This window comes from Neoarius graeffei, chromosome 9 (assembly GCF_027579695.1).
Source record: "Neoarius graeffei isolate fNeoGra1 chromosome 9, fNeoGra1.pri, whole genome shotgun sequence".
NCBI classification, from domain to species: domain Eukaryota; kingdom Metazoa; phylum Chordata; class Actinopteri; order Siluriformes; family Ariidae; genus Neoarius; species Neoarius graeffei.
The window spans coordinates 71231886-71243902 of NC_083577.1; positions in this window are offsets into that span (position 1 = coordinate 71231886).

Below are 12017 nucleotides of genomic sequence, written 5' to 3' on the forward strand. Positions count from 1 at the left end.
GTAGCAGAAGTCCGCGGTGTACAGGGTGAAGAGAAGAGGGGCCAGCACCATGCCCTGGGGTGCTCCAGTGCTGCTAATTACACAGTAAAAATCATGGTGTCAATTTTACTCTTTAAGAGTTGAATTTAACTCTCTGTCAGATAACATTTGGTCCCACTCAAAATCAGTGTAAAATTTACTCTATAGCCAGTGTAAGATTTTTAGAGTTAATTTTACTCTATTTTGTGTCAAAATTAACAATGAGGTGTGTAAAAATATTTAACACTATAGATAGTGTAAGGTTTTCAGAGTTAATCTGACTCTATATTGTATTTTCGTGGGGAATCATCACCCTGCAGAGTAGATTTTGTCGTTGTGTGCAAGTGGGAATTAACTTTCACTTTTGACACTACCATTTAGACGATTTTACTCTGCATAGTGTTATAACTACTCTATCCAGAGGAAAATAGGTTTACACTGCAATATTGACACTCCATTTTTTACTGTGTACAGTGTCAAACGTGATGTCCTTCAGCCTGACGTACTGCGGCCTGTCAGTGAGGTAGCTGGAGATCCAGGTGACCAGCCAGGGGTCCACTCGCATCCTATTCAGTTTCTGGGTGTGCACATCTCTGAAGACCTGTCCTGGAGCAACAACACTGCATCACTGGCCAAAAAAGCCCAACATCATCTGTACTTCCTCCGCAAACTGAGGAGAGCAAGAGCCCCGGCCCCCATCATGCACACATTCTACAGAGGCACCATCGAGAACATCCTGACCAGCTGCATCACTGTGTGGTACGGCGCCTGCACCGTGTCCTGCTGCAAGACTCTGCAGTGCATCGTGAGAGCAGCTGAGAGGATCATTGGTGTCTCTCTCCCTTCTCTAATGGATAATAATAATTATTATTATACATATAATGCATATAATAATTATATAATTATGTATATAATTATATAATTATGTATATAATTATATAATTATGTATAATAATTATTATACAATTAATGTATAATAATTATTATACATAATATATTATGAATATTTTTATACATAAAAACTTTTTCAGTTTTTTTATGTCTGTTGGTATGTTTTTCTCTTGTAAACAGAAGGGAACCGTCAGGGCCATCTAGGCCTTCAGAGAAGTCCCAAACATAGCATTCTCGAAGGCCAATGCGAGCTTAACCGCGAGTCGACACCATCAGTGCAGCAGTGAAGTAACCTTCCAGCCAGTGTAGCGTTCATCAGTAGTGTTAACGAATGCTAATAAAGCAGTCAAGCCAGTGCTATCGAGAGCAAGTAGTGCAGGCTAAAGACAGAGAAACTAAGATTTCTGTCTCCAGACTCTTCTTCCATGCACGCTCACCACAGTATTTTTCACTCAGACTTAAATATTCATTTCCCTGTGTAATTTACTTAGTTACTTTTAAACTCAACATTGACAGCTACACACCACAGAACAACCTGACAGCCTGCCACTAATCCCTTGCAAAATCCTTTGCCCTGTTGCTTTTTTGGTGTCTGGCTAAGTTTTGGCTGAGCTCAAGTCCCAGCTCTAATAGTAACGGTTCGCCACTGCTTGTAAATGCATGAAGAATATCTAATGAAGTTTTGGTAGTCTTTCAGGTGTTCAACATATCTTTCTCTTTCCCGGTGAACAAAGAAATGCTTCTGTGCATGCATAGCAGAAAACTTTCTCATTGAATATTCGCATCAGCTCTGATGTGTGACGTCATGTTACCTTGACAACCATGCAATATTGTAAACCATACTGAATGCTCATTCTCCATTGGGTAGAGTGACATAATACATGCAGGATAAGCGATATGCTAACAATATTGCATGCTATCGAACCAAATGAATGGAACCTGCTAGAAGGGAATAGGATACATGTTTTAATTCCATCGAAAAAGTGTCCTGTCTGTATAATAATATGAATTAATGTACTTAAATGATTTTTGAGTTTTATAGAATATATGCATTTAATTTTGAGAGTCATATAAATGTCATATGATGAGCTTAAAATATTTCTTTGCATCTTCCATCATAACTTATTGGAGCCAATAGTGTGTATGTTATAGATCACTATTATAATATTGTAGTTCATTGTCGCTGATGGTTTAAATACAGATGTGAAGGAAATTACTGCAAGATCTACAAGAAGACAACCCTGTAAAAGCACATGAAAGTGATCTGCTACAAATAATCTGCAGAAATGAATAATCTCTCCCTTCTCTTATGGATATCTATAACTCCCGCCTCACCCGCAAAGCCATCAGGATTGCAGGTGACCCCACCCACCCATCTCACAGCCTCTTCAGCCTGCTGCCGTTGGGGAGGAGACTGCGGAGTCTCCGGGCCAAAACCAGCAGGCTCAAGGACAGTTTCTTTCACCAGGCGGTCAGGAGGCTCAACTCCCTCCCTATTCTGCCCCTCCTCCCCCCTCTGCCCCCTGCCACAGATTCTGCCCATACACCCCCCTGCCCCCCCTTCAGCATTTGACATCATGTCACCCTCACAGTCCCCCCCCCAACACACACACACACACACACACACACACACACACACACACACACACACACACACACACACACACACACTCACACACTCAACATTCATTTGCACACTGAACTCAGGGACTGCACATTTCACTTTACCTCGCTCATTTGCAGTATTCTGCACTACCTCATCTTAACAGCTATTAGTTTATTGTTTATACTGCTTATTTCATGTTTACCTGCTATACCTCAAGTGCCCTTGACTGTTTATTTTATGTCCTTTTGCTCCAATTTATATATGTGTGTGTGTGTGTGTGTGTGTATGCGTGTGTGTGTATGAGTGTTTAGTCTAAGTCTATTTCTTATCTAGAGTGTTTATACTGTTTATATTGTTTTATTTCAATTATTCTATTTTTATTTATTGCATTGCCTGTTTGCACCGTGGGTCAGAGAGCACTGAAATTTCATCTGTGCTGTATGTCGAGCATGTATAGTATATTTGACAATAAAGTTGACTTGACTTGGCTTGAAATTGGAAAAGCTTGAGTAACTAAGGAAGTACAAGGCAATTCTGCCCCCTGCTGGAAAATTATAGAGTTTGCACTTCCCACACACATTTGAGGATGCTATGGCAAGGATTATTTGAGAAAAAACAGTTTGGCTTCTTCAATATTTTTGGAAAGCAAGCTGACAGAAATAATATTTTATAGCTAAATAAAAAAGGGAAGTGATAATGAACTGATTATGACCTATACAAATGTGAGGGAAGTGGTTAACAAACAGAGCTTATAAAGGCACACATTAATTCATTCTCTTTTTTTACTTTATATTTTTGACATTGCCACTTAATTATTCAAGTGTTATTCTAAAAAAAAAAAGTCAAAGATATTGTGCCATGTAGGGGCGGTACGGTGGTGTAGTGGTTAGCGCTGTCGCCTCACAGCAAGAAAGTCCGGGTTCGAGCCCCGTGGCCGCCGAGGGCCTCTGGGTGCTCCGGTTTCCCCCACAGTCCAAAGACATGCAGGTTAGGTTAACTGGTGACTCTAAATTGACTGTAGGTGTGAATGTGAGTGTGAATGGTTGTCTGTGTCTATGTGTCAGCCCTGTGATGACCTGGCGACTTGTCCAGGGTGTACCCCGCCTTTCGCCCGTAGTCAGCTGGGATAGGCTCCAGCTTGCCTGCGACCCTGTAGAACAGGATAAAGCGGCTAGAGATAATGAGATGAGAGATGAGATTGTGCCATGTTCCATCTTGACTTTGTGTGCTCCTATAAGCTCAGTTCACAGTATAATAAAGTTCTGTAAAAATTAGGGGTGGCAAGGTGGTGCAGTGGTTAGCACTATTGTGTCACAGCAAGAATGTTCAAGGTTCAAACCTCATGGTTGACTGAGGTCTTTCTGTGTAGAGTTTGCATGTTCTCCCAGTACCTGTGTGGGATTAGGTAAACTATCCATTATCTGTAGCCGCTTATCCTGTTCTACAGGGTCGCAGGCGAGCTGGAGCCTATCCCAGCTGACTATAGGCAAGAGGCAGAGTACACCCTGGACAAGTCGCCAAGTCATCACAGAGCTGACATAGAGACAAACAACCATTCACACTCACATTCACACCTACGGTCAATTTAGAGCCACCAATTAGCCTAACCTGCATGTCTTTGGACTGTGGGGGAAACCGGAGCACCCGGAGGAAACCCACGCAGACACGGGGAGAACATGCAAACTCCACACAGAAAGACCCTCGCTGGCCGCTGGGCTCGAACCCAGGACCTTCTTGCTGTGAGGTGACAGTGCTAACCACTACACCACCGTGCCGCCCGATTAGGTAAACTAGCAACTCTAAATTTATAGATGTGAGTGCGAATGGCTGTCTGTCTCTCTGTGTTATCTCTGCAATAGATTGGCGACCTGTCCAGGATATATCCCATTCCTTGCCTGAAATCATCTGGGATTGGCTCCAGCTTCCCCTGCGACCCTAAGAAATAAGCAGTATAGATGATGGATGGATATATGAATTAGCATTACATTACAGGCATTTAGCAGACACTCTTATCCAGAGCGACATCCAACATACCCAGAGTAGCCTGGGAAACAGTTGGGGATTCAGTACCTTGCTCAAGTGCACTTCATCCATTCCTGCTGGTCTAGGGAATCAAACTGGTGACCTTTTGTGCCCAAAGCTACTTCTCTAACCATTAGGCCATGGCTTCCTCCACACTGCTAATAAATACTGATGTATGTAGGTGATGATGTATCATGGTCCCAAATTTCATGTTGGCTGCAAACCAATTTCCTTCTTTCCGACAGTTCAGAAATGAAGGAGAATTGGAATACAATTATTCTTTTTTTTTAAATTTGCATCAGTGAAAGAAAATATAGTTCAAAGGATAATCAGAGTATGAGCAATGAAGATTTCTATAGTCAGTGCTTCCAAAATAATATCAAGTTGATTTAAGTAATGAAAGATTGTGCCATTTAATTAGGCCTGCTCAATAAAATAAAAAACAGAAATACACACCTCCCAAATGCACTGTATAAATCATAATGAACAGCCATGCAATCAGACTATCATAAAGATAACACACACACACACACACACACACACACACACACACCATTTTGTATCATTCTTTTTAGATCTTAAGGATGTCTCAAATACCTCATATGGTGGCTTCAAAAAGCATTTGGACATTTAAGCCACACTTATGTATGAATTTCACTCCATTAGAAAACAACATCTCAAATCCAATGGTATTTATTTTAAAGAACCATATCCCAATAGTACTTTTCAAGCAGAACATCCCCCCCCTCACCAATAAATAGATAAATAAATAAATACACTAATTAGACAAAGAAGTATGTGGACTTTTTTGTCTAATTTTGACAAAATTTTGAATTTTGTGTCCATCATTTTTATAAATTTTTTTAAACATAATCTATTTTTTAGGAAATGCTTTGCTTGGAGTATCCTTCTTTAAAATTAATTCCAATTGCTGTGACATGTTTTCTAAAGCAGTGAAATTCATACATTTATAACTGCAGCTTAAGTGTCCAAATAGTTTTAGGGATATACCGGTATATGAAACATATACATGAAATTGACTAGGAGATAGAGGGAGGAAAGAGCAGTAGTTCCCATCAATAGTAGTTCCCATCAGTCAATATGCACATCAATAGCACTCCCTACATGTTGGATTCTGCCAGCTCAGCAGTCTTCATGAAGATTGGTGTAAATGCAAGTAATCACTGCTAATTTCTATATGAGTGCATCCATATCTGGCCACTACACTGGTGTCCAAAGTGGATTGGGAGATATTTTACCTGCAAAGATAGCTGATCACTACAGACAAACCTGAGCATATCTGGATATCTGCAGAACAGGACAATGGGAGAAAGCAAAGCAGGCCTAACAATCTCATTCTGACCACCCCACAAGGACCACCGTGAAGTGTATTGACCACAGGCTTGCACTGTGGGACAATGTGAAAGTAGAAAAAGATGACTGCCACTGACATCTCAAGCTCAGCCTTATGAGCTGATGAGACTCACCTCAGAATAGGCAGGACTGACTTAAAGTCAACCAGTTGCAGTTGTACTTTCACACTCTGGTGTTGTTGGAGTGCAGCTAAATCATTAAACAACCCAAAGGCATGCAGATTAGGTAAAAAATACCCAGCCACTGGGGTTGGACAAGCCAGTGCATACTTAGTGCCAGTCCCAAGCCCAGAAAGATTGGGAAGGGTTGCGTCAGGAAGGGCATCCAGTGTAAAAATATATGCCAAAGTAAAGGGGTTGAAAATCAATTGGGGATTTGCACTGTATTCTTCCCCTGTCACAAACTATGTGAATTATGTGACAAATCAAATTAAACCTCAGGGTAGAGGCCAGATCAGCATTAGCAACTTATAATACTACAAGAGCTCACTAATACTTTTGGACACATCAACCTGGTTCAACACAACACTGACCCAAGGACAGCCACCCCAAAAAGAAACAGACTGATGAATGAAAGCTACAGGAAATGCTCACTACCAGAGTAGTAGAGCCACCAGAGTCTCCTGGGCAGCTCCTGTAGTCCTATACAAAAGAAAGGGGGGGGGGGGAGTATTGCCCCAATACTGCACTACTGTGAAGTGCCCTCGATAAGGTCATCTGCCAAATGCTGTGAATACATTAACTACTGATGCCTTAATAGTGTGACAAAGAAAGACTTGTATCCTTTTGCTTACAGTGCTAGATCCTGCTTTAGTTCCTCTGATTTGTACAATGGCCACAGTCAACTGGAGCTGCCACCAGAAGCCAATCCTAAAACTGCTACAAAAAAAGCAGTAAACTGACATTTTAAAGTCATGCCATCTGGGATCTAAACGATACCTTTACATTCCCCATGTGATGTTTTAGTAGAAGGGTTCAACCACGTGTATAGTTACTTATGGAGTCGGTTTGTGCAGTAACAAGAAGACAAGACCCTACCCTACTCTTCTTCTTCTTCTACTTCTTCTTCATTCTTGTGTTAGTCTTGTATGGGTGCAGGGTCCACAGCTTGGCTCAGCTGTCTCCACTTACTCCGATCAAAGACATCCTCTGGTTTTGCTCTTGTGGACTTTAGGTCCTCCTTTATTGAGTCAGCCCATCTCTTTTTGGGTCTTCCACATGGCCGCTTGCCTGGAATGTCCAGTGCTGTTGCAGATTTAGCCACTGCTCCATCTGAGCTTCGCGTAATATGGCCATACCATCGGAAGCACCAGTCTCATCTTTGCAGTGATTGGAACCACCCACATTTTCCTATGGACTTCCTTATTTTCCACATGGTCTAATAGAGAGAGTCCTTGAGACCAGCATAGCATTTTCATCTCCATGGCATGTAGACTTTGCTCATGTTTTACAGTGACTGGCCAACATTCGCAGCCATATAGTGCTATCCTACCCTACCCTACCCTTCTGGCCACTTAATTACTTGTTGTGACTGCAGAGCAACAAAAAGACTGGGACCAGCACCTTGTTAGTGTTGTAAGCTTACAGGTCAGCTATTCAGCTGCAACCCAGTGGCGCTTATGTTTGAGAGGGAGCTATGCACACCTAAGGATTTAGTGTTTCGGCAGCCACCAGAGACAGAAATACCAGCTCCCCAGCTGTGTGAAATACTTTTAGCAGCTCATGAGTTTGCTGTCTAGTGCCATACGATGGAGTTGGAAACTGATGTAAATGCAATTGAGAACTTTTATAAAAGAAACTTGCAAACAGATACAAAGTATGAAGCAAAAAGACAAACAGAAACAGGCAAATAGTTAGGCAATCAACAAACAACAGTGCTAGGGCAAATCTAAACCCAAAATCCAGGTTGCAAGGCAAGATCAAAAACCAGAATATCAAGACACAGAATACAAGGCTTGTTAAGTACCACTAAAAGTACACTGAGTGTTACTTTGCAACTGAGTAAGTGTCCAAAGTGTGTTTATAAAGGGTGTGTGTGTGTGTGTGTGATTGAAAACAGGTGTGCATGATTAGAACCCAGTTGAGTGTGAACATGCCAGTTGAGTGTGAACATGCTGGTGGAGTGTTGTGTTGGAGATTGTGGCGGCCATATTTGTAGGCTACAGTATGTTGGGGGAAGTGGAGTTTCTGGTGGATTCTGACACTGGTGTAACAGCCAGCACCAGGAGTAAGCTGGGGCATATCAGAAAAGGATTTTCTATAACCAATGCCACATTAGGCCCCAGGTTTGGATTTACACCTGACAGTGTTGTAGTCAAGTCACTAAACCTCGAGTCTGAGTCCACTCTCGGGTCCCCGTTGTTCAAGTCTGAGTCAAGTCCAAGTCATTAAAAATTTCGAATTGAGTCCACTATTGATCTGAGTCGAGTCCAAGAACAAGACTCCAACGGCACCATTTGACGGTGGCTGTTTTAATGCCATTAAGTATTCTGTCAGAGATGGTTGGGAGATGGATGTAAGTGCAGAAGGTGTGTTTATTAATACAAGTGAAGACAGGTAAACAATCCAAAATGGCAGGCAAAATAAAAAAACAATTAAACAGGCAATAGGTCGAGTGAGGCACAAACAGGCTATTGTAGACTCAGCAGAATCAAAGACGAGAAACAGGAAATCAGGGATCAGGAAACCAAACAAGGAAATAAGGCTTAGTAATGTGTCAGCAATGCAACTCAATACTTCATAAAGTAAGTGTGTTTTCACAGTTTTTATATAGGCTTGCTGATTGCGCCTTAATCCTGTGCAGGTGCAAGTCATTTACAGTGTGTGCACGAGGGTCTGCTTGGTGCGCACGCTGTCCGGATTGCACTCTAGAGTCTATCTGATGCATGAGCCAAGGTGCGAAGGTGTGACACTCTTGCATGAAATTAATAAAAAATGAATGTAGATATAAATATCTTGTGCCAAATTATTATGGCATGTTACAAAAAATAAAGAAAAAATCAGAGTCCTTGTCTCCAATTAACGAGTCCGAATGCAATTAATGCACAATTCCGAGTCCAAGTCCGAGTCATCAGTGCTCAAGTCCAAGTCAAGTCACAAGTCCTTAAAATTAGGGCATGAGTCAGATTCAAGTCCAAGTCCTGGACTCGAGTACTACAAGCCTGACACCTGAGACAGTGCAGACTCTACAGCTCATGACTAGTGCAACAGAAGTGTTGGGCCTATCATACAAAGATCATGAGTTCTGATGAATCCTGACGATGCCACAGCTCTCTATGGCTGAGAGTTCAAGAATGCAAAAGTGATTGTATTCTCTGCGTAGGAGGGGTGGCATCTCCCCTTCAGTTACAGAAGCACAAGCCAATTATGGGCATCTCTTGCATGCAGAGGGGAGTGGATAATGCTTTTCTGTTTGTGTGTTATGCTTGTCATGCTCCGCCCTGGACATCCACTCCAGAGATTACGGATCTCTCACGCCAGTGCCAATCTGGATCCGGGACAGGAATTCCTTCTTCCCAAACTCACTTCCTGGTTTTCACTGCTACTTATTTAAAGGCCATTCTCAGACTCTGTTTTTGCCAGAACATCTCGTTTGCTTCTCTAGCCATTTCTGTGCCTCTCTTGCTCCTCATGGTTTTTGTCTCTAGCGATTTTCTCTTGTCTATGGTTTTTGCACTAGCGTTTTTCTGGTTCTTGGTTTTTTGCACTAAGGGTTATTTCTGGTTCATAGTTTCTTGCACTAAGGGTCTTTTCTTCATGTTTTTTTTGCACTAGCGTTTTTGTCTTTGCCTGTCTCATATTTTTGTCAAGTTGTTTGCTCTCATTTTGCCCGGACTATTTTTGCTATTTGTTTTTCATCCTGGTTGTTTACCTTTTGCCACACCCTTTCTTCCCTGTATTAAATCATTTATTGGATTACTGTCTGTGTTCTGTTTTTGGATCCTAACTTCACCATACCTCCACCAGCCCTAACAGTACGTTCTGGCCAACATGGATCCAGCAGAACTCGCCCATCTGAGAACGGCCATCCAGCAGCAAGGGACTCTCCTCGGGACCCACCAACAAGACCTACAACAAATTACCCAGAACCTCGCCACCCTGTCCAATGCACTTAACCTTCTCACCATGCAGATGCAGCACTGTCAAGCCGTGCCTACCCCTGCTCAGCCATCTCCTACTTCAGCTCCTGCCACCGCCTTTCTCCACAAACCGAGACTTCCAGCACCTCAGCCCTACAATGGAGAACCAGGTACTTGCAGATCATTTTTGTCTCAATGTTCGTTGATCCTAGAACTGCAAGCTCTGGCCTTCCCCACAGAACGCTCCCGGGTAGCATATACAATAACGCTTCTCACCGGCAAGGCCAGAAAGTGGGGAACTGCGGTCTGGAATGCCAATGCACTCTTTTGTTCCAGTTTCAAGGATTTCTCCAAGGAGATGAGGCGACCTTTCGACCACTCTCTGTCTGGCCGGGAGGCAGCCAGAGAGCTCATGGCGCTGCAGCAGGGGTCCCGGTCTACCTTGGATTACGCCATCGAGTTCCTGACATTGGTGGCTTCGTGCGGTTGGAACGAGAATGCCCAGATCGACGCATTCCTGCACGGCTTGTCCGACACCATCAAGGACGAGTTGGTATCGTGGGAACTGCCATCAGACCTCTCCAGCCTCATGGACCTTGCCAACCGCATCGACTCTTGGATCCAGCAATGGAGGAGAGAGAACCACCCCCCCAGATTCACCTCCTCTCCACCTCCCGCCGCGTCCGTCGAACCCATGCAGGTAGACCGGGTTTGGGTGTCAGCAGAGGAACAACATCGCCAGCAGAGCACGGGGGCCTGCTTCTACTGCAGTCAGCTGGGACACATCTGCCGAGCCTGCCCACTAAAAGAATGAGCCCACCAGTAAATTAAGGGGCCCTGGTGGGCAATGCTTGGAACCAGTCCCCCACTAATTGTCCATTACTTCCTGTCATCATTATCCATGACAATCAGCATCACCACCTCCAGGCCCTCGTTGACTCAGGGGCGGACAGGAACCTGATCTGCTCCGCCACTGCCAAGTGTCTGGGAATCCTGCTACTTGCTCTTGCTCCATCTCACTGTCCTGACACTCAATGGCACCGGCCTGACCAGCATCACCCACCTTACTGCCCCACTCACCCTAAGGATGACCACTAGGATGAGTGGGATTCCGGTAACCACTCAGAAACCATCCAGCTTCACGTCATGAACAACCCCCACATACCCATCGTCCTAGGATTACCATGGTTAATGCAGCACAACCCCAACCTTAACTGGGTTGACAACACCATCCTAGGCTGGAGCCAGTCCTGCCTAGCTTCCTGTCTGAACTCCGCTCTGCCTCCCGCCAAACCACCACAGCCTTCAGCCAGCCAGTTCCCTGACCTCTCTCACGTGCCTTTGGAATATCTGGATCTCAAGCTTGTTTTCAGCAAGACCCGAGCAGTGTCCCTCCCTCCTCACAGACCCTATGACTGTGGAATCGACCTCCTACCCGGGACAGCGCCACCCAAAGGACGACTCTACTCTCTCCCGTCGAAAGGCAAGCCATTGAGAAGTACATCGCTGAGTCTCTGGCAGCCGGGATCATCTGCCCTTCCTCCTCCCCAGCAGGGGCAGGATTCTTCTTCATGGAGAAGAAAGACAAGTCGCTCTGCCCCTGCATTGACTATCGAGGTCTCAACGCCATCACAGTCAAGAACCGCTACCCACTACTGCTCATGACCACGGCCTTTGAACTACTTCAGGGAACCAAGGTATTCACCAAGCTAGATCTACACAATGCATACCATCTCATCAGAATCAGGGAGGGGGACGAGTGGAAGATGGCCTTTAACACCACCACTGGTCACTACGAGTACCTTGTGGTCCCTTTCGGCCTGACCAACGTGCCCGCAGTCTTCCAGGCACTCGTTAACGACATCTTAAGGGACTTCCTAAACATCTTCATTTTCGTGTACCTGGATGACATCCTGATCTTCTCCCGCTTCCTGGAGGAACATCGGGGTCACATCCGGCAGGTCCTCCAGCACCTGCTAGAGAACAAGTTGTTCGTCAAGGTGGAAAAGAATGAATTTCACCAGAGCT